At 45.3% G+C, this 22306-nt stretch overlaps 1 pseudogene; it reads right to left on the bottom strand.

The window, feature by feature from the left end:
* Positions 1-1262: 1262 nt before the first annotated feature.
* LOC136477421 (uncharacterized) lies at positions 1263-9092 on the bottom strand (annotated as a pseudogene).
* Between the last annotated feature and the right edge of the window lie 13214 nt (positions 9093-22306).

Genomic DNA, 22306 nt, shown 5'->3' with positions numbered 1-22306 from the left:
ACGGCGTTGCTTGTACAAAATTGCAGTAACTTTGTTTGACTGAGGAAACGTGGAACGTATGCCAGCAGGATCTGAACTGAAGATATTTGCGGAAATCGGCCGAGTACAAATCAACAAGTGGAGTGGTCTAGCCACTTCTCTTTTCGTTATTAGTCCATCTTTTCGGTTACGAAACGGTGTCTTTCAACATACACCTCTTCGGTGATCTCATTAACGACGCTACAAACAGACACCTGTTCAAGAAGTGATTTCATCCGTCGTCAAGTACAAGATTAGTGGATAGGATTTGATAGCTAGTTCTCTTTGGAATAGTCGTGTCCCACACCCCTTCACGTATATAAATATATTCCAGAGATCAATGAATGAGACAATTCTTCTAAATCTCAAACATTTTCTTCCTTCTTCCCCATTTTAAGGCACATGCAACTCAAGATTCAAACTTTTTAATTTTTGATTAACAATTAATCTAAGAATATATTTGGATTATACTATACAATTAATTTTGATATCAACTTTTTAATCATTTGATTAACAATTAATTTATGGATATGCAGATTATATTTATAGTTTCAATATTATTGGATTTATATTTGAAAGTAAATTCACATAATGCCAATTTTACGGTCATGGAGATTATATTATAATTACATGGCCCAGGTGGACATCAAGACCGGAGGTGGCTGGTTGTAGAAGGCGGGGGCTCAGTCTGGCAGGCGGCGGAGATCTAGGTGGCGCCGAAAGCCTGGTTGAGCGAACGACTGAGAGGTGGTTCGCTTCCAAAATTTGACGTGTTAATGATTTGGTAAGTTACGATTTTGGCTAGTATTTGGTAACTTGTCAAACTCTCACATTTAGCTTGTCAAATTTATGGTAATGTTTTTGCCTAACTTTTGGTTTGCCTAATTTTGAATATCAACCAGCAGGCCCTAAATTCTAAGCAGTGCTGAAAGTCTAATGGATTCGACAGCCTCAAGGCGATGGATTTGCAAAGTCGACACCCTCAAGTCTTGACGTGGTAGGTATGAATATGGAGTGCCCATTTTTACATAGTGTGTTGGACTAGTCTAGCTTATCATTTGTTTTAGAGAATAGCTGAATCAATAAATTTGATAAGATTTTTAGCTAATATCTTGGAGTTGCTCTAATGCATGCACTACGGTTATGCTACTAGGCTAGTAGCTAATACCAACTTTACATTTTCGAGCAATCTTTTCAGAAACAAGGCTTTAGGGGTCAACAACCTGCCCGTAAACGATCGTATACGATCGTGGATTATAAGCTGAAACAATATTTTTCTATCACACCAAACCAATCAATCCAGCCAGCAGTAAATAATCCACGATCCAGCCGAACAGGATGCAAATGACATGCATGGTTTAAGCAGCCTGTATACATCCCTGTGCCCTTCCACATGAAATCGCGAGAATATTGCCCCAGTCTTCATGCGCAGCAATTTCCATCAACCATGTTTCCCTTCATTCATGAAATGAACCAAAACAGCATGCACTGGCCTGCCTGTTACTATAGCTGCCCGTTAACTCCTAACATCAGTCAAGTGTTTGGAGTAGCTGAGCAATTGTTGGTGAAAAGGCGGTCAATGTAAACAAACAAGATAATCCATCTGCCGTTTACATCTGAAACCAGTATTGATTTTGTTAGCTTTCCTGTTGCAGATTTGCAACTTCATAGTCTTCACTGCAAAACAGTAGCAATAGCAACCCACTTGCGACCAACTCTGAAGTACTCCCGAGAATTGAACCTAGCAATTTCGCTCTGTAATACCACAAGGAGCCCCCACCCAACTAAACTATATACCCACTTTATGCCTAACCACAGGCTACATCTTCTCAATAGAACCTAGCAAATAGTCGATATCAGGTGTTACAATTGCACGTTTTCCAAGCTCCCCCATGCTAGAGCAGTGCTTCTCCGTAATGTCAATCGCTACAACCTCTTGAGCAAACATGCAATTGGAGCCAGCCGCAACCTGTACAATCTGTCAATTTTGAGTACAACAGGATCATGAAGGAAGAAAATGTACCTTGCAGAAGTTACTGATTTTTGCTACTTACATCAAAGAGCACATCACCGAGCGTCATCTTCACTTTACCACTCTTGTATACGAGTATCTTTCACATAAGACCACCTGGGAGCTCTTTCAGACTACAGGCATTGCCTGAGTCAAGCATCCTCTTCCTATAGTTCCCCATGGATTTTGTATTCGCATTAACAATGGTATTTGTCTCTGTTTCAGCAGCTGGGTCAGTTTCCCTTGGTAAAGGAAGAGTAGTAGGAAACTGGAAGAAAAGCAACTGTGGCATATCCACCCTTTCCTGCCAGCATAAGAAAATAAAAAAATAAGATAAGATAAAAGCTAAGGCTGAAAGTTGTATGTACAAGACAGAATACGAAATCAGGGCAGTTCGATTAACATGAGTGTTTTGATTTGCTTTAAAACACAACAAATTGACTTTACAGTGTTGGAACCATGCAATATAGTATACATACCATCAGACCAAGTTCTTCAGCTGCGGTCAGTTCACCATCTTGGGCTCTGCTCAAAGAATGGCTGAATTCCTCTTCATCAAGATTTTCTGTCATATATGTAGTGGGAAGCTAATGAGCACCAGACAGTGTGACCTAGTGAGCATCACACTGCCAAACACAGAAGAAACTAAGAAACAGGAACAAGAGAACCTGTATCTCAAGAGTTGGGCCATCTCAGTGGTAGAGTAACAGGATAATTGGTACATTTGTAATCCTGCAGAAATTACTAACATACATCAAATCAATGACAAAAGAATGTACACCGTGTTTGTGTTTTTGATGTACCTACGCACCCATGGTTCGTCATGCTCCTTGAGTAATTTTATAGCAGCTGCACCTAAACAATGAATACACATGGAACAAACTCTATAACTACCTTTTCAGTTAACACTTAACAATTGCACAGTACTTAAGAATAAAAGTAGATATAGTAAAGGTATATCGTATATATCAAAGATTCTACTAATGACAAAAGTATAACTTTCTTTGCTAATTTGCCAAACACATGAAACTAAATTGTGAGTATGAAGTGAAGGTGAAATTAAAAATGAAACTAATGCCCACCTTAAGCTACTACCTGTTGAAGAGCTTCTTGGAGTGGGGAAAGTCCTTGGAACTGAAGGGTCTGCTCGTCCAAATGAAGCCTGGACAGGGGTTCCTGTGTCAAGGTGCAAGCATTGAGACGTATGTTGTGAGTGACACAAGTTGTCAAATAGCATCCTATGCTACAACTGATAAAACTAGGTTGTGCTTTTCGAATTTAAGGAAGTTTATTCTGACAGCAGCTCAGGTTGAATGATGAGCTAATCAACTTATTTCCCACGGGATATAGGCATATTGAGTATGAGATCAAATCCTTACTAGGTTAAGAAGATTATTATAATGAACACAGGAGATCACCTTGTTTCTCAGCCTTAGCTCCACTTCTGGGGTTATCAGTCATCTGCCATATGAAACTAGGAATTGTATGTATGTGCTACCAAAGCAAAACATATATATGGAAAAAAAAACTAGACATTTAAGTACCTGGAAGCTACCAATTCCAGTCATCACTTTCCTATCAATTCTCAAAACCTTGTTCTCCTCATGTGGTTCCCTGAAGAACACACCATAACTTTCATTCCACATATAATGTACTAACCTAAATATGAGTTGTGAATTGAGCAAATATGACAACAATATAGACTGATTTACCTTTTAGGGATGATTTTCGGTGTTTTCTTAGGAAGAACTTTGGGTGCAAATTTAAGTTCGGGCTGTAATAAAAAAAAAGAAAGAAAAGAAAATGTAAGCAGCAGACAGCATTAACTCATGCATCAACATGACACACAAGTAAAGACTTTCTGACTTTACGGCGACGCTGCAGAGTGGGGTCATCAGTCTCTTTCTTGTCTGCATCATTGTTCTCCATAAGACCAACTGGAATACCTGAAAGAATGAAACAAAAGGGTAAAGGGGAATGAACATCTCTCAAACAAGTATTGATAAATTTAACTAAATAAGTGCACATCTAGTACATATTCACCTTTAAAAGTTTCTTAATAATGTCTTTAAAAGCAAAGCCAGATTTTAAAAAATTGGTCATCTCTCAATCTTCTCTAAGATTATGTGGAATTGCTTGCAATGTACTCCACCATATGAGAATCTGTACTAACATCTCCACAGAATAGCTAGCAAGAACATATATCCATCGTAGCTAATTCCATAGTATCCAACTGTTTCTAAAAACCCACATGGTAGCAAATGTAGCAAGCAGGGGCGGACCCAGTACATGACATGTCCACATGGATGTACACATGACCCGATATGTTTTGCAAAACAATCGAAGTTACTGCACATAATACATGTATATATTTGTAGTTAGACAAGATCCGAATCCAAGGTTGGGTGCTCAATTTCGCACAACAGAGAAGGGAAGACAAAGAGGTGGGCGTACCTGGTGGTGCTCGTCGCCGGCGAAGGGCCCGAAGAAGACCTGGGTACCTGGAGTAGTGCGGCAGCGGCTGTCGCCAGTGATTTTTTTTTTTTTAATTTTAACACCTTTTGAAACTAATTTTCAATCTAACACGGCCGTTTTTTTTAAAACTAACACTTTTGGCCGCGCCTATTGCCCTGGCGTGGCCAAATGCCTGTGCCGCACCATGCATGGTGGCGTTGCACAGGGCTGACGTGGCGGTAACCGGGTCTGCTGATCGCTGATGGGGCAGGTCCTGCCGCGCCACCGATCTTGGCGTGGCAGTGCCGCGCCACGGAGCATGGCGCGGCTGCGCCAAATAAAACCCCGCAGCGAGGCCGCCCGCCCGCCCGCCGCCAGCCGTCTCTGCCTCGTCGCCGCGCAGCTCCCGCACCCGCCTACGCCGCGCCCGATCACTCCTGCCGCGTAGCGCCCGCCTGCCCATGCCACGCCCGGCCAGTCCCGCCGCGCAACGCCCGCGCCGGCCGCGCCATGAACACTGGCGCGTTAAGGCCGTCAGCTCCTAAGGTACCTCCCTCTCGATTTCATGTTATTTTGATTATTATTATTTTAGGATAATTAGTGATTATGGATAATTAGTGATTTATGATAGTTAGTAATTAAGGATAGTTAGGGTTTTATAATTGTTATTGATTTATGATAGTTTGTCAAATTTAGGATACTTACTGATTTAGGATAGTTAGGTTAGTGAATTTGTTTGTGATTTACGTAGGTAGTTTTTAGGTTCGAGCTTGTGTGTTCTAGTATAGTTAGGAATTTAGGTTTAGGGATTGATTATGTATTTATTAATTAGTTTATAGTTAGTTATTTAGTTAGGGATTTTGGGTATACCTACTAATTTACAAACGTTGGTACTTACTAGTGCATGATACGTCGATTTTGATGACCTCATAAAGTTTCGTCCAATGCTTATATTCCTAGTGAAGTTGTTTATGTTACAAGTGCGTGATATGTCTGTTAATGTTACTTTAAATATATACATGTGCTTTCATATTGTGTTTGTATTGCATAACAAGTAGTTCAAATTTTGCAATGCTACAAAATGTTAATTTGAATTTTGTTAATTTAAATACTCTAACGCATTTTTTATCAATTTATAACAGGATGGCCCTACCCATGCAGCACCCGTTGTACCCCATTCTTGAGGTGGATTACGACGACCAGCACCGAGCACATATCTTGAGTGACAACAACGCAGAGGTGGCTTTGCCTCCTTTGAGGCCCTACACGCACACCAGGGCGCACCAGTGGGACGAGCGTTACGCGTCGTACATACGACGTGCCGGCTTTCTCGAGCTTGTCCGTGTTGTCAACCACGGACTTCCGCCCCTTGACCCAGCACTACTTACTATAGCTGTAGACAGGTGCGAGTGTATTCTTTGTACATAAACTTTCTTGTAACAAATTTGAGGCAAGTAACAGTCGTTCTATTCTTATTTCAGGTGGAGGTCTGAGACCCACACGTTCCACCTACCTTGTGGCGAGATGACCTTGACCTTGTAGGATGTGAAGGCTATTTTTAGCCTTCGGTTGGGGAGACTTCCAGTGACAGGGATAGTTGACATCGATCACTGGAGGGAGTTGGTGGCTCAGTTTACAGGCTTTCTTCCACTGGATGACGAGGCTTCTAAGAAAAATAAGTGAGAAATTGAAGCTTATTTAAACTTGCATTGCTTCTCTGCAGCCATCGGGTCTCATTTTGTTTGGTAAATTTCAGGAAAACTTCCGGTGTTTCGTCGTCCTAGATCACGGAGCACTTTGATTACTTGGACCCATAGGCTGAGGAGGCTCAGATCGATAGGTTTGCTCGAGTTTGGCTCTGGCACTTTCTTGGTGCTTTCCTCTTCCCAGACGTCTCAGGCAACACCATCAGCTGGATCTTCTTTGACATACTACGCCACCCATGGGAGAACATAGCGGCGTACAGCTAGGGTAGCGCAGTCTTGGTATGGACGTATTGACTGCTATGCGTTGCCTGCCATCGCACCTCAGTGTACGCGAACCTTGGGGGTTGCTCGTACCTACTCCAGGTTTGGTGTTGGGAACGATGGCCCGTTGGGAGGCCACTTAGTACTAGTTTACTAGTAAGTTCTTTGGTTCATTATATTCTTTGATATGGTTACATATGATGAGTTTATTAATGGTTAATTCATTATCGTGTTCAATGCAGCAATGAAACGGGCAGGATACACTCCCTACAGCTCTGTTTATCTGGACGGAATCAGAGTTAGTTAGAGGGAATGCGAGGCGCAAGTACAGGAAGTACACGGACGGTCTCGACGTCCTGACACAGCACCAGGTTACGCTCTCTTTACTATCATACCTGTGTCTTGTTTGATCTACACTATATCACAACCTAACTCAATTACAAAATTTCAGGTGCATTGGTGTCCTTGGGATGCTCCGGAGCTCCAATACTATCTTAGTCCTGTCACTAGGGATGAGTCAGACGAGTATCGCTGCAACGTCCCTCTTATTTTCTTCCATGTGGTCGAGATTCACTTGCCCATCAGGGTCTGCAGACAGTTTGGAAGAATGACAGGCTGCCCACCACCGCTTTACTCCACCAACCAAGGATTGCACGAGTGAGTTATCGATTAATAATAGAGCTACAATTCAGAAGTGTGTGTGGTACAACTAACATCGTTTTGTTGCAGGTATGACCGTAGGAAGAGGTACAAGACCAAGGATTGGCGCATGACACACAACGTGCACATCCACTTGTGGGAGACCATGGAACGGCAGCCAGTCCATGCGGGTCCTCCACATGACCAGCACACCTTCAACGAGTACCTACGCTGGCTTCACAGGTCTACGAGGACACATATCAAGCCCCCATACACTGAGGAAGCGATTGACGAGGACTCGGAGGAAGATATGATCGAAGATGTATATGACGTTGCCACTAAAGAGGACACACAGCTATAGAGAGCCCCGCTACAAAGATACGTGGTAAGATACTTGAATGGTACAATTTGTTATCCATTTGGTATTAAGTATGTATACTAAAACTGTTCAATCGCGTTTCTATACCTAGGCGACACAATTGTCGAGGCTGTCCAACGAAGCAGCGTACTGGCTTCACGAGTCTAGAGGGTTGGGGCTAGGCGTTCTCGCGGCTTTTGTGGAGGTAAACATAAACTTGTCCGTTCTGAAAATGTTTGTTCAGTGTATATGCATTTGGGAAATACACTAACTTTAATGTCTATTTATGCAGAAGGTGAAGAAGAGCTGCAGGAAGCTAGCTCAGAAGCTGAGCTGCATGGACACTCCTTATGAGGAACCACCACTCCCGGCGTGGTTGGGTGCCATGTCTTCAGCCTCTTTGAGGACACCAGCCGGCTCTTCTCAGCAGATGATAGGTGCCACTTCCACGGTGCGTACACCACCACATCATAGCGCTGGCAAGGACCCTACAACCGAAGACGAGGAGGACGACGATGATGACGACGACCAGTGGGAAGATTGGCCGTAGGACGAGATCGGCATGTCTCAGCTAGGTGGTGCCCCGCTTGATACCCTAGGAGCCTCACAGGTACTAACAAAGGTAGTTTCTTTAAACACGTAGGCTACATGAACTAACGATCATAAAGAATTCTAAGTAATCGTGCATATCACATACTTGCAGGGTACGAGCCGTACGCACCGGCAACGCGACTGCACCGACGTTGGCTACACTCCCAATGTGTTGCCAACAAATCTGAAGAGACAAAGGCATCCGAGGGATTCTTACACTCCTGGGTCTTAGTTTGTTAGGTCGAACTATTATTGGCGTCCGAAACTTACAGACTTAGTTAGTTATGTTATATCAAACTTATGTCAAACCAATTAAAATGTTACGTGGCAGCTTATCAACTTATGTTATTTGCTTCATATCTGTTTTAATGCGTTGCGTCATCACTGCTTGCGAGATTAAGTAGCAACTAGTTTGGAAACCGGTAGTCCCGGGGTATCTCAACGCCTGTGGCCGATGTCTTGCGCGAGGGGTCAAGGAAGCCGGGGTCCATGGTCGCGTCGCCGCTGATCCTACAATATGGGGCCAAAAATATCATTAGCTTATCAAATTCTCTATTCGATCATGATTTTTTTAAAAAAAAATATAGAAACAAATTCATTATTGACTTTGTGTTAAGCAATACTTATAATAACTCCCACTATTGGCACGACGTGTTCTGGGATAGCGGCGGGCGCGGCGACTAGGCTTGCTTGCTGCTCGGGCAGGCATGACTGGCAGCGGGGTTTTATTTGGCGCAGCCGTGCCATGCTCCGTGGCGTGGCACTGCCGTGCCAAGATCGGTGGCGCAGCAGGACCTGCCCCGTCAACGGTCAGCGGACCCGGTTACCACCATGTCGGCCCTGTGCCGCGCCACCATGCATGGTGCAGCACAGGCATTTGGCCACACCAGGGCAATAGACACGGCCAAAAGTGTTAGTTTTAAAAAAAATCGGCCGTGTTAGATTTAAAATTAGTTTCCAAAAAGTGTTAAAATTAAAAAAAATCTCGCCAGTCGGGTTTGGGGTTGGGGGTTGGGTGAGGGCGACGGCCGAGGGTCGGGTTAGCAGCGGTGGGGCCATGCCATTTGATGACTGAGATTTTTTTATAGAGATGCTCCAAGGCGAGCGTCCGATCTCCCGGATGCTGATGTTGCCGTGGCTGCCATGCTGGCTTGAACGCCAACAAGCGTGTTCTATTATACTCATATTTTTGTTGAAAAATCGTTTGGTCTTGTCCACTCTCCAGAGTGGAAACTCCTCCCTCCACTGTTGAGGTCCAAGACACCCAACAACGCCGTCGCGTGCCGCGACTGCTTCACCGCGGTGGCCGCCCACCTGCCACATCCTTCCTCTCCACCAGTGGTGCTCGTGCACCGCAACTAAAGCTAATGTTGGTGGTGCTTGCTTCACTCGTCACATGCGCCGCCCGCTCCCTCCCATCGCGCGCGCTGCCCACCTGTCCAAGCCAAGCCCAGCCCTGGTGCCACTGGTAGTGGGGGTGCTCGGGCCACCGCTGGTGCTGGTGGTGTTCGCGCGCTACTGCTCGTCGCCGGCTCTGACCCCAACGGCTAGATTTGACTGGCCCTAGTCTCCCCATGTTGCAAAACACATGTTTCAAGTATTTCAGATGTTTCATAGGTATGTTACAAGTGTTTCGTATGGATGTTGCAAGAGTAAATCGGGATGTTGCATATGTTGCAATGGTTGTACGTATGTTGCAAGCTTTTGTTCTCAATGTTTCATCTATTTTTTAGACATATATTGCAAGTATGCTTATTTGGATGTTGTATACGTTTTGTGCATATGTTGTAAGTGTTTTATCTGGATGTTGCGTGTGTTTACAATGGTTTTAAGTGTTTTTGCAAGTGTTTTAGACGCATGTTTCAAGTGTTTCATCAGTATTAAGACATATGTTGCAAGTGTTGTATCTGGATGTTTCAAAAGTAGACCAGGGATTGCATCTTTCTCCTCACCTTCTGTTGCCTCGCCTCGGTGTCTCCTCCACCTCCAGCGTCGCTAACGAGGTCTGTCACGACCGTCTAGGTCCTTTCCCTTTCAGGTGCTCAAGTTGGGCATAGGGCAACGGTGGAGGAGCAGGGCCAGTGTTGGCCTACCGGTTGGGATGGCCTATGGATGCAGATAGGCCACATCAGCTAGCGAGGCACGAGGCTGCGGATGAGCATGATGCGGGCTCTAGAGCAACGTCCGGACGCGTCCTATGGCCGGACGTTCGGGTGCTAGCCCTTCCAATTCTTTTAACATGGAAGAGATCTCTGTTACGCAATAAGTGAGGCCAAATCATTGGCCAACTATACATGTTTACAATCTAGAATACTGTCGAACACAAGGATAGTACCCAGACCCAACTTGCATCCCATAGCCGCAAGGCCTTGTGCCATTAAATTAGAAGAACGTGGCTTATCTCCAATTGGTGCAATTAAAAGTGAAGGATCGACCTACTGTTTAGAGAAGCAACACTCATCGGATTCCTCCCCCAGCAGGGCTAATGAAGATTAATGCTGATGCAGCCTTGGCTAAGAACTTAGGAACTGTAGTTGCTACAGCTGTTGCACGCGACTTTGCTGGACGCTTCTTGGGGGACTCGGCGGTAGTGATGGAAGGAAGCTTGGAGCCGAAGACGGTGGAGGTGATATCATGTAAAGAAGGCCTGGGTCTTGCTAGCGATTTGCTAATTCAGGACTTCAGAGTGGCATGTGACAATGCTAGAGTTGTCGCAAGCATACGTGTAGGTAGTCAGGGCTCTTATGGGCATATTATCTAGGAAATTAGAGCTAGATTGAATAATTTTAGATTTATCGAGTTCATATATGAGGGAAGGACGATCAAATGTGGATGCTCATAATCTTGCTAGTTGTATTTAAGCTGATTTAAGGAGACATTTGGTTTGTATCTCCACCTAATGGTGTATGTACTTCTTATGAAGAATAATAAAGGTCTATTTTGCTAAAAAAAGAAGAATGTGGATTATGAATTACTGACCAAGTAAAGTTAAAACATAGTAGTAGAGAAGAATATAGGAACCTTGTTCTCACCCGTTGTCCTTCCAACCTAGCCAGCTCCTATCCTTAACATGGAATTCTCCTATGTGTCTTATTAATCATAACGACTCCTATCATATGACTTACCCCCACACTAGTCTAGTTGGTGTATCAATTAGTAGATACATCATTGTTAGTTATCAATATCTTAATCCATTGTTTCCATGAGGATAAATACGATACTCTAATATACTCCTAGGTGAAATGTTATAATGATATTCTGTGCGCTTGCAAAATTACCTACTTGAGCATAAAAAATAACAAGCATTTCCGATGTCATTGTTGGGACCCAATTGGCAAAAAATATTTATATTAACATTGATGTCTACTAATCTAATCTAATCGATCACTAGCTTTGCAAGATTACCCATGTTTCGTTTGAGTGTGGAACAAATAGGACAACGTCAGCCATTCTGACCTTTCGGCGTATTTCCACAAGAAAAATCAAAGAGCCCAAGATACCTAATCGTTCATGATCCATCAACACTTGGGACATGCATATCCTTTCACAAAATTCTCACAGGTACGTATATGTGTACATTATCCTAAACTTGTGCAGAATGGAGAGAAGGTCACCATAAAAATGATAATGAAATCATCGTATGTGACCGAACCAAGACGCTGCATCACTCACAACTCCATCTCAAATTGTGGGTGATGACAAAATTGATCAAGTGAGGTAGTCTAGCTCATGGACTTCAAAATTTGTTGAGCACCTACTGGGAGGTAACCCATAGTTATCTTTAACATTTTTGCATTCGCTCTTGCCACAACATTTTTTCTTGAATTATTACATCTCTAGTGTTTTTCTTTGCATGGCTCATAGACTCTGAGTTGTATTTCAGCAGTGTACCTAGTCTATATAGATGGAAAACTTCTTTGCTACCTACCTATCGATGTTCTTAGTCCAGCTCAATAGTATGTGTATGTTAAACGAGACCGACAGACCTAGATGTCTAGTTATGCCATTCGGTCTAGTCGGTAGTCTATTCGCGCTGCAAGCAAAGGCTAAGCCTAGAGGTTCATGCATATCCCTTGTACTTGTTACTCCAAGACCACAACATGTTTGTTTAGCTGCAATCATTCATCTCTTTCACATCTTTTTCATATAAAAAAACAAAAAGAAGTACAATGGCCCTTTGGTTCACCACTTTCTTTCTCTTTTTATCTCCATGTGAAGTAAATCTTGATTATGCTTTCATGCTTCCTCTTTCTATTTAGCATGCTTTGATTTGGGTGTGTTCATACACCCTTTTATTTAAGCATGGTGCTTAGTTTAAGGTTGGTGTGTAATGATCATTATTTTGTAGACTTTTTAAATTAAGCACTGTGCTTAGGTTAAATAGCATTCCTTAATTAAATTAGACACAATGTCTAGTTTGATTATTGAACCGACAAGGAGTACTTGTATAGACATTGGTTGTATATATGGACTAACCTTGCAAAAAAAATTCAAAATTAAGTGGGTAAATCTTGGGATTAATTCATATGAAGAGATAAGTCAAAGCATGCGAGTACACATCAATAGTATTGCACATCATACAAAAGGAGGCACATCACATCCTTCGTCCACTGTGAGCATACTTCAAAGTCCCTTATCATTTATGCAATTCATCTTGGCCTTGTCATACTAAATAGACGTGAACAACACCTTCAACATTCATCTCCCTTAGTCATGTGTGCTGAAGCATTCACACAGACCCAAGTTGAAGTTTCTCCCTTGATTGTCAATTTGAGAAGAAGGAAGTCGATCCTGCACCTCCAAGGCAAAACAAAACTGCAAATTGAGTTGGTACTGGCATGAAATTGGCTGCTAAACCCATAGCCACAAGTATCGGCCTACCAGCCATGTCAATGACATATTGTAATTGATTAATTGCACGAGTGGGCTCGTCGGGGCGGTTGAGAGCCCCCGAGGTGATGTCGGCGTAGGCGTGCTGGTGGTGCATCGAGGTGTCCGGTTGCGGGTTGCCTCATGGCATTCTTGTTACTAGCCACTGCTACCCGCGCTTCGCTACGGGTGATGTGCTTGGTATAGGAAAAATCTTGAAAAATATGGCTCATATGTCTAATATGTTTTTTCATCGCGTTGCTATGAAAGGTTGGTCTATTTGGTACATTAAATGGGAAAATATGGGAAGAAAAGGTAACATGGTTTTTTTTTCATTACAATGTTGTAAACGAACATAGAGGTTGGTTGTTATTACATGGTGCCTATTCTAGGCCAGTAAATCAATGACATGTTAGTGGAAAGAAGTATTTGATGGAGTTGGGCTCAAGCAACTAACACACTTAGATTCAAAGCACAACATTGGCTAGGATTACATTATAGGTGGAAAGAGCAAAAACTACAACACAAGTACGTCTCCTAACACGAGGGTTTACAAAAGAGTAAATTAGGATCCACTCCCCTTAGGTGAAACTACAACACATTTCATAAATCAGGAATTACACGAAAGATTACACGACATCGAACACTAAATTACACTGGGATTTAAAGTTACATGGTTAAGAGCAACCTAATACAACCAAGGCTTACTCTAGAAGTCGGGATAAACGAGGGCAATGGAGAAACAACAAGATAATGATTATCCAAAACATGATGTATGACCAACAGATCCAGAAACAGGAGACTGAGAAGTCAAACATCATGAACCCTAAGACCAAACTAACCAAGGATAGACTTGAACTTCTTTGAAAACCAGATCCCTTCTTCTCATATTACACCATCGCCTCTGTCAGACGAACCTAGTTTCACAATGATGACTGGATCTCGTAGCTCTACTTTGGATTCGAGAGGGATGGGGATGAAGAAGACCAAGGACCAAGGGCATCTTATAGTGGCGAGCGGAGATGGGGCATAGCGCAGTGGAAGTGAAGACAACATGGATGGGATACACTGCCGATTCATGCTGTGGGGATAAAGTCGGCCATGGCGTGCTCCCTGCGCAAACAAGCAGAGGGGGGGGGGGGTAAAGGAGCGGAGAGAGGGTTCGCTCAACGAGGGAGGCGTGCCGGCGGCCGTGCCCCCAAAAGAAGAAAGAAAGGAGGGGGTCCGGTATGGGACTTGACATCCACTCAGGCTTTTCTAAGCACTCCCTACTACCCAAGGCTAACTTTTCATAGGTGTTCTTCTTTCCTTCCCTTCCTTGTCCACAATATGTGCCAACCTTTGTATGAAGTGCGATCACAACATACATGCTTCCTCTGAAACTACCTCCTCTTATTTACTTTGAGAGAACACTATTTCATCAACCCGTTGTGGATTTCCCGTTCAATCACCCAAATATTTGTATCAAAAGTGGTATGGCGGTGTAACTTGGTAAAGGTACTTGGTCAACAACCTCAATACCAGCGCGTGCCGGGCAACGTCACCATACGATAGCTGTTCCATAGGGGCCCTCAGTTTCGTCATGGCACCATAAGCTATTAACCAGGCAACTAGTACCAACTTACATGCAATGAAGACAGTGGGGTCATAGACCATAGAATCAGAGGAGTATTGCAAGGGAAGATTCAAACAACAAGGGTTCCTTTCGGAACAAGGGACAAGGACTTCAAATCCAACAACGGATTTGATTTAAAGAGATTCAAGTGTTCTGTTGGGACATCCACGAGTAGGCAATACAGTGTCCTATGTTATCCAATCATGGCTGGTCTGCTCGTATCCGAATGGTAATTTCTCTTGTAACCCACTTAACATCGCCCTTGAAAACCCTAAGCACATCTAACGAGACTTAAGGTAGATGGACGCAATAACACAGCGAAATAAATAAAATGCATATTCTGAACGTCCTTATGCTAGTGTCAATGAAATATGGTCGGCAGTCCACCGAGGGGGGTGCCCGTGGTGGTAAATTATCGGTAGACGGTGCGTGTAATTAGGAACCAGATGGTGACACAAGGCGCAGAGACAGCGATTTAGATAGGTTCAGGCCGTCTGGTCGACGTAATACCCTACGTCCTGTGTCTTTGGTGTATTGTATTGAGATCTATATAGATTAACCTATCCTCTAGGGGACCCTTGTCTCTCCTTATATACTCCGAAGAGACAAGGTTACAAGTAAAGTATCCAATTTGGTACTATTACAATATCTAGTACAACTTGTAATCTTGATGTGCACGCCTTGATCTTACAGGCCGGGTCACCTCGGATGGTGCGGCCCATGTACCATCTTGTGGTACCCGGGGGTATATCCCCCACAGCTAGTCCCCGAGCGCCATGTATTCTGATGCGACACGCCATTTTAACATTCTCTGAATAGTGAGGCTTGAGTTCTTGACATCTCTGACCACCGTTGTCGCCGAAGAAGTAGGTTGTCCGAAGAATGTATGGTGCTCTTAAGAAGAAAGAAAAAGATTTTCGTCCTGGAAAGTGTGCCCACTTGTATTTCTGAAAAGAAATGTAAGTGCGTCTTGAAGCGTAGCGTCCTTGATCGTCCTTGATCATCAGAGGCGTAGAGGTCAAAAAACAAACACATTCACCGCAAGGTGAAGTGTGCCCACTTAGTCCTCGAGCCTGGTAGTAGGTGACATAGGCACGTGGTGCCAGGGTCTAAAAAGAATTCCCAATTAAGTTGAGAATCCAATCGTCGTACAGGCGATACGAGATGCACCAGTAGGTGCTTCATACCGATGTAGTCCCCGAGCTTGCTGGAAGGCGAGGTATGAGCCTTGTAGCAAGGTCCAAGTGAGAAAAAATATCCCAACTGTATGCGAGTTGCCAGCCACATGTAGTCGAGACGGAAAGTCCCCGAGCCGTGGTCGGAGAGTGGTCGAGGTAGTCCCCGAGCACAGGTCGAGGAGCGAGCGACGAAGTCCCCGAGCCATGGTCGGAGAGCGGTCGAGGAGCGAGCGACGAAGTCCCCGAGCCATGGTTGGAGAGTGATTGAGGCAGTCCCCGAGCACTGGTCGAGGAGCGAGCGACGAAGTCCTTGAGCCGTGGTCGGAGAGTGATCGAGGCAGTCCCTGAGCGTAGGTCGAGAAGCGAGCGACGAAGTCCCCGAGCCGTGGTCAGAGAGTGATTGAGGCAGTCCCCGAGCATGGCTCAAGGAGCGAGCGATGAAGTCCCCGGGCCGTGGTCGGAGAGTGATCGAGGCAGTCCCTGAGCACTGGTCGAGGAGCGAGCGATGAAGTCCCCGAGCCATGCTTGGATAGTGATCGAGGCAGTCCCCGAGCGTAGGTCGAGAGGCGAGCGACGAAGTCCCTGAGTCATGGTCGGAGAGTGATCGAGGCAGTCCCTGAGCACGGCTTGAGGAGCAAGCGACGAAGTCCCCGAGCCGTGGTCGGAGAGTGATCGAGGCAGTCCCCGAGCACTGGTCGAGGAGCGAGCGACGAAGTCCCCGAGCCGTGGTCGGAGAGTGATCGAGGTAGTCCCCGAGCGTAGGTTGAGAGGTGAGCAACGAAGTCCCTGAGCATAGCTCGAAATTCCTATAGATAAATATGTAGAATGGTAGTACATGATGTACAAAATAATAAATTATGGAGAAAAATCAGCAGTGAAGAAACAACGCTCAGCAGTCATTTGCAAATGAGCATGATGTGATAAAGTAGTTGGTGCTTTGTAAACATCAGTGTTAATATAAAGTTTGTGTTTATACTTAATATAAACCGCTCGACCAGTTAGTATGTAGCTGAGTCTCCAACCCTAGCTAGCTCATGAACCACAACGCGGGGCGCGGAGCCCGTGCACATGTAGGAAGAACAAAGCGTCGCTAAGGAACCGCTGTCGACCACCCATAACGCAGAGGGCAGACGCTCGTGCACGTGTAGGGAGGAATAGGAGACAGGGCCGTCTCTGTAGGCATCGAGCGTCAACATGACTAGTCGAGGATTTGCATTAAGTATATCTGTATGTTATATTTAAGATGATATACATGGACAAACGTTATTTGAAGAATAATCATGACGAGGACGTTATGGAGAAACGTCGTAATGAAAATTGTGTTAAATATAAATATTAGAAGTTTACTTATCTTTGATAAAAATCTGATCGGTGGCGATGAAGTTGTCCGGTCCTCGAGCTTTTCGACCTGTCGTCATGACTGTGGTCACGATTGCCGTAGCGCCGTTCTTCACGGCGATCATCATTGCGACGTGGTCTAGTGGTCGGAGCTCAGCGGAGTCGCTCGGGATGTTTTCGACGTGGTCTGGTGGTCGACGTGGTCGGAGCTCAGCGGAGCTACTTGGGACGTGGTCGTCGTGGTCGAGTAGATGAACGCAGCTTGGACGGCTTGTTCAAGGTTCGATGCGGCACGCTCACCGACTCGCTTGGCTCGACGTGGTTCGCTAGATGGCTTCGCTGGCTCGACGTGGCTTGCTTGCTATCAGTCTTGATGTCCTGGTCAGCATGTGCACGCATACGCATCGGGCCTTGATTGCTTGCTGATCGGGCCTTCCATCTGCCTAGCTTTCTGGTCGGCGTGGCGATCGACGCATGACAGGCTAGCCGAATTAGCTACTCGCATGCCGTATTAGATTCTTTGTACACGCATATGCTCTATGTGTGTGTACACCCATATAGGCAAATTGGCCTTGCATGTCACTATAGATCGTGCTTGCTCCAAGATAGATTCTGGGGTCATTGCATGTTGCTCCAGACTCCGGCGTCATGTCATGTGGAGCCGCCACCATGGCCCATGAGCCTCGATGAAGATGAGACATGCCTACATCACACGGCTGTGTCAGATCATGAGGCTCACATGTCTGTTGTGATCGACTTAGGTACATAACAGTTGGTCCTTAGATCCGTCACGATTGAACCCGTGTCCGGTCTTCTAGCTTGGCAGTTGATCCCGATCCACCAAATTGAAGGAGCTGGAGGAGCTAATAGATTAATCTGCCAAACTGCAGGTGGAGTAATCCTGCCGTGTGATGACGATCATGAATCCCATGCGATAGCATGCCGCCTCCAATCGTCATGGGATGCCGAGAGAAGAACCACCGTGAATCATCGAGAAGAGCTGATGAAAACCGAGGAACGGTGCCGTGACGTGTTGCAAAAGGAGTCTTGCTACGGGAAGCCGAGTCGCCGTGGATAATGTTGATCAAGAAAAAATCCCATCTGATTCGCCGAAAGATCAGCACGCACAACCCCTAGAGGGGACCCCTACCTGGCGCGCCACTGTCGATGAAATATGGTCGGCAGTCCACCAAGGGGGGTGCCCGTGGTGGTAGATTATCGGTAGACGGTGCGTGTAATCAGGAACCAGATGGTGACACAAGGCGCAGAGACAGCAATTTAGACAGGTTCGGGCCGTCTGGTCGATGTAATACCCTACGTCCTGTGTCTTTGGTGTATTGTATTGAGATCTATACAAATTAACCTGTCCTCTAGGGGACCCTTGTCTCTCCTTATATACTCTGAAGAGACAAGGTTACAAGTAAAGTATCCAATTTGGTACTATTACAATATCTAGTACAACTTGTAATCTTGATGTGCACGCCTTGATCTTACAGGCCAGGCCACCTCGGATGGTGCGGCCCATGTACCATCTTGTGGTACCCAGGGGTATATCCCCCACAGCTGGTACAACATACAGGCACTTACTCTCCCATTCTCGACACATCGTTCACCTTTCCTACGATTGGACTACCTCAACAACTACAGATGAAATACAATGGAAAGATTACAATACCGGTGGACAGCGATGAAAGGCACTACAAACTATGGGTACATCATCCCAAGGCAACTAATCTACTTTGGACCACACATCTTCATTCCCAGGTTCGGTGGATTCTTCTACCGCCCTGGCTATGGATCTGTCGCCTCTCTTGGCAACGGTTGAGTGAGAGGAATCAAGGGTTCTACTTCTGACACTTCTGAGGGTGGAGGTGCTGGCGGTACTACAACACCGGTTCTCCTTCTTTCTAGTGGGTGGACAGGGATCCCTTCCACGATTAAGGGATCCTACCGTTCAGCAGCCAGCGTCCTTTGCTTGGCCCTAGTGACAAGGTAGGCCTCTCCCAACTGATGGACATGTCAATCTTTAGTCTCCTTTAGAGCTTCCAACATGGCAGTCTCTTGACTCTCAGCCACTGTTCGCCTAAATGGTCGTTTAGCCCATTTAAACACCATATAAACGCTACACGGTGGTGTGTCGTTTCCGTTTAATCACTCGTTTACCCCATTTAATTGGTTGTTTAGCCCGTTTAATGGGACGTTTTGTCCGAATAATGGCTAAACGGTAGGTGACCGACTGTTTACCATTTAGCGTTTACGAAAACATTGCTCTCAGCGGCTATCGCACTGGCATGTGCTTCGGCAAGCTGCACCTAGAGCATCCTAGAGAAGATCTTGGCTTCCTCGGCTCGCCGAAGGCACTTCCTCAGCTCCGAGGCTTGCCGGTCATACTGCTTATCCAGAGCAAACAGGTACGTGTTCAAGTGCACATCGGTAGGACTATCTTCTTGTGCATCCTGCCCTTGCAAAGTCTCCATGCGAGCCCTCCATGCCCATCAATTCTTTTCCAAAGGTGGAAAGAACCTCATGGGGGTATGGGTAATGGGCTCTTCATAGATCTAGCAAAGGTACCGCAAGGCTTTGCAGGCCACAACCTGGTAGGTGTCAATGAAGCGAAATCCGGTTGTGGTCACATTCCAGGCTTCAGTGATGTTGGGGAACTCTTCACTCTTCCCAATGTAGATGGTAACTTCACACCGCTCAGTGCCATGCTTTTCATACTCACAGCCCTCATACTCGAGACGATATTTGACTCCAAGATTTTGGAGGGTGGCATATAGGATCTTGAGAAAACCCTTAGTGTTCAGGCAGTAACTACTAACCCAGGCTCCTGTCATCGCTGGCAGTGGTTGCAAGGAAGGACTGAGTGAAAAGCTGGCTCAAAAGGAAAAGCTAGGCGAGCTAAAGTGCACCGGGTGGTGGTACCAATAGCTAAGCCAGACCCTGCTTATAAAGGCAGAGCGGTCAGTGGTTCTGGCATGGTCCACCAAGGTTCCAGCATGTGATCACTATAAATGAATCGACCAAATTTTTCGTGCGTTCGAGGCAAGCGATGTCCGAGGATATTAATGACTAATACAGCTATAAGACAAGGTTCTAACAAGAGCCTAGAAAAGTGTACGGAGAGACGCGGGTCATGGCAGGCATGAACCACAGGCGACGCGAAGCACAAAGCCACAGTTTAGCATTAACTCCAGAACAGGAACGAGTCAGGCGTGCACCATACAACATGTGTGACACCTATGGATGGCATATCTACAAGCAATACGGGCACTACAATGCATAGACAGGATATGCATGAATGCACATCCTATATGTCCTTTTACTGTTGCCAACATATAGGGCAACCGTTCTTAGATTTTTGGCATGCCGATCTCTCCCTGTAGCTAGTTGATACTATCGGACTATGCTCAGGGTCAGTGTACCTATAGAGAACTTGATTAAGCCTACCTAAGTCAGCAGAGTGCCATCTTTCCTAGATACATAACCATAGTAATAGGGCTACTTATATAACTTCTCATGCAACATTCTAACTTTTTGAAAAGAATTTGTTGTCAAGTTTTAGTTTAGAAATAGGTTCCGAAGCTTTGTTTCCTCATTTATGCCGATGGTGTTGCTGGTAGTGTAGGGCACATGAGTAGTGCAAGGAAGGCAGCAGATCTTTTGCCGTAGTCCACAGCGATCGCCCTGATGTTTGCCATGATGAGGTGGACACGAAGGTGCTAAGGGATGATGGGATGCTGCACGACTGGGAAGTTGAACCTGCACTGGCTAGGGAGCCGTATTAATGGCGACCAACCCCAACCACCGACCACCTTGGGAGCAATGTGCACACAACCTAAGCCGTCTCTTAGATGCATGGATGCTTGTGTAAGTACAAATGTTCCTGCATGGTCAGTGAATTATTTTTATCTGATGGTAAGGAGGAGAGGCATTAAATGTGTCCACCTGCCCGACTTGTTTTTATGTGATGGTAGCATGGAGGGGAGGTTTTAAATGTGTCCACATGCTTTCAACCCACCCTACGTAGGTGAAGATGTCCAGTGCTTTCAAATTTACTGAGTGAATTTCTAGATAGCTTAGGGAGGCACTCGCCATCTTGTGTTATATACTCTGCATGTTTAGTCTATTGCACTTGTCATATAAATTCTCCGGGGACCACCATTTATTGCTTCATCTTTACCATGTTTTTTTGGTGGGTCTTTACCATGCTTTTAGTGGACTATAAAACTTTATTCGCGAACAATTTTGAGAGTTAACACTTAAGTACTCTCTCCGTCCTAAAATGAATATAATTCTCACTTTTCAATATGTCAGATAATTTTAAATTTAATCAATGAGATAGAGGGCGTGGTTTTAAAGATGTGGCCAGAGATAGCATGATGTGTACCTTAGGAATTGCCTTCTACTTTGTTAGTGATGAGTACAGGCCCGATCTTCCGAGAGGTAGCCGGTAAGTTCGATTTGTGGAGATCTCGACGTTGGCGATCCGGCTTCAAATCAGACACGATTCGAACCCTACAACCGTTACACCACTGCTCCGTTGGTTATCAACCAAGCACAACTTGATTGACCTCGCCAAGAAGGCTTTTCCTGCAAGCGAATCGAAGAGCACAAGCAAGAAGGTAAAACACGCAATCTGAAATTGCAAATATGAATGACGCGAATATCAATAGAGGGTTCAAGAACTCGGTTCCAAAGGACTAATCGACACAGTGGAGGAGATCAAGAACGGGGCCCTGGATCACTGTAAAAGGATTTGTCACCACAGTTACAATGAACGATTCAGTTTCTCGAGGGAAAACTAAACTCTAAACAAAACCCAATTGTGTAGCAGCAGCGGCGGCTGTGTTTATAGTCTAAGACTCGACCTAGGGTTGGGGACGGCCAGGGGTTGGGCGCCCACAACTTGGGCTTAAGGCCCGACACGATACATGGCCAAGTTGGCCCAAATAGGTGATGCAGCACCTTGCCGTGGTCACACAGAATGATCCACGGACCTTCTAGAGCTGGGACCAGATCCAAAACGACGGCATCGTCGTCCCCTTTCCAACGCATCCAAGAACGGCCCGTTTCGATGTCGTATGAGGAAGTTATGACCAAAACAGTGACGACGTGTCTGCTGAATCCGAGGACGACGTGGCAGCTGAGTTGGAAACGAATTGCAACTTGGGGAAGACCATGGCGTCGGTGTGTCCAGCGTGGCGATGTCCTCATCATCCTCCCCTTCTTGAATTGGAGTCGTCCTCGACTCCATCTTGGCGATGT

This window comes from Miscanthus floridulus, chromosome 8 (assembly GCF_019320115.1).
Source record: "Miscanthus floridulus cultivar M001 chromosome 8, ASM1932011v1, whole genome shotgun sequence".
NCBI lineage: Eukaryota > Viridiplantae > Streptophyta > Magnoliopsida > Poales > Poaceae > Miscanthus > Miscanthus floridulus.
This window is presented reverse-complemented; position numbering and strand designations above follow the sequence as displayed.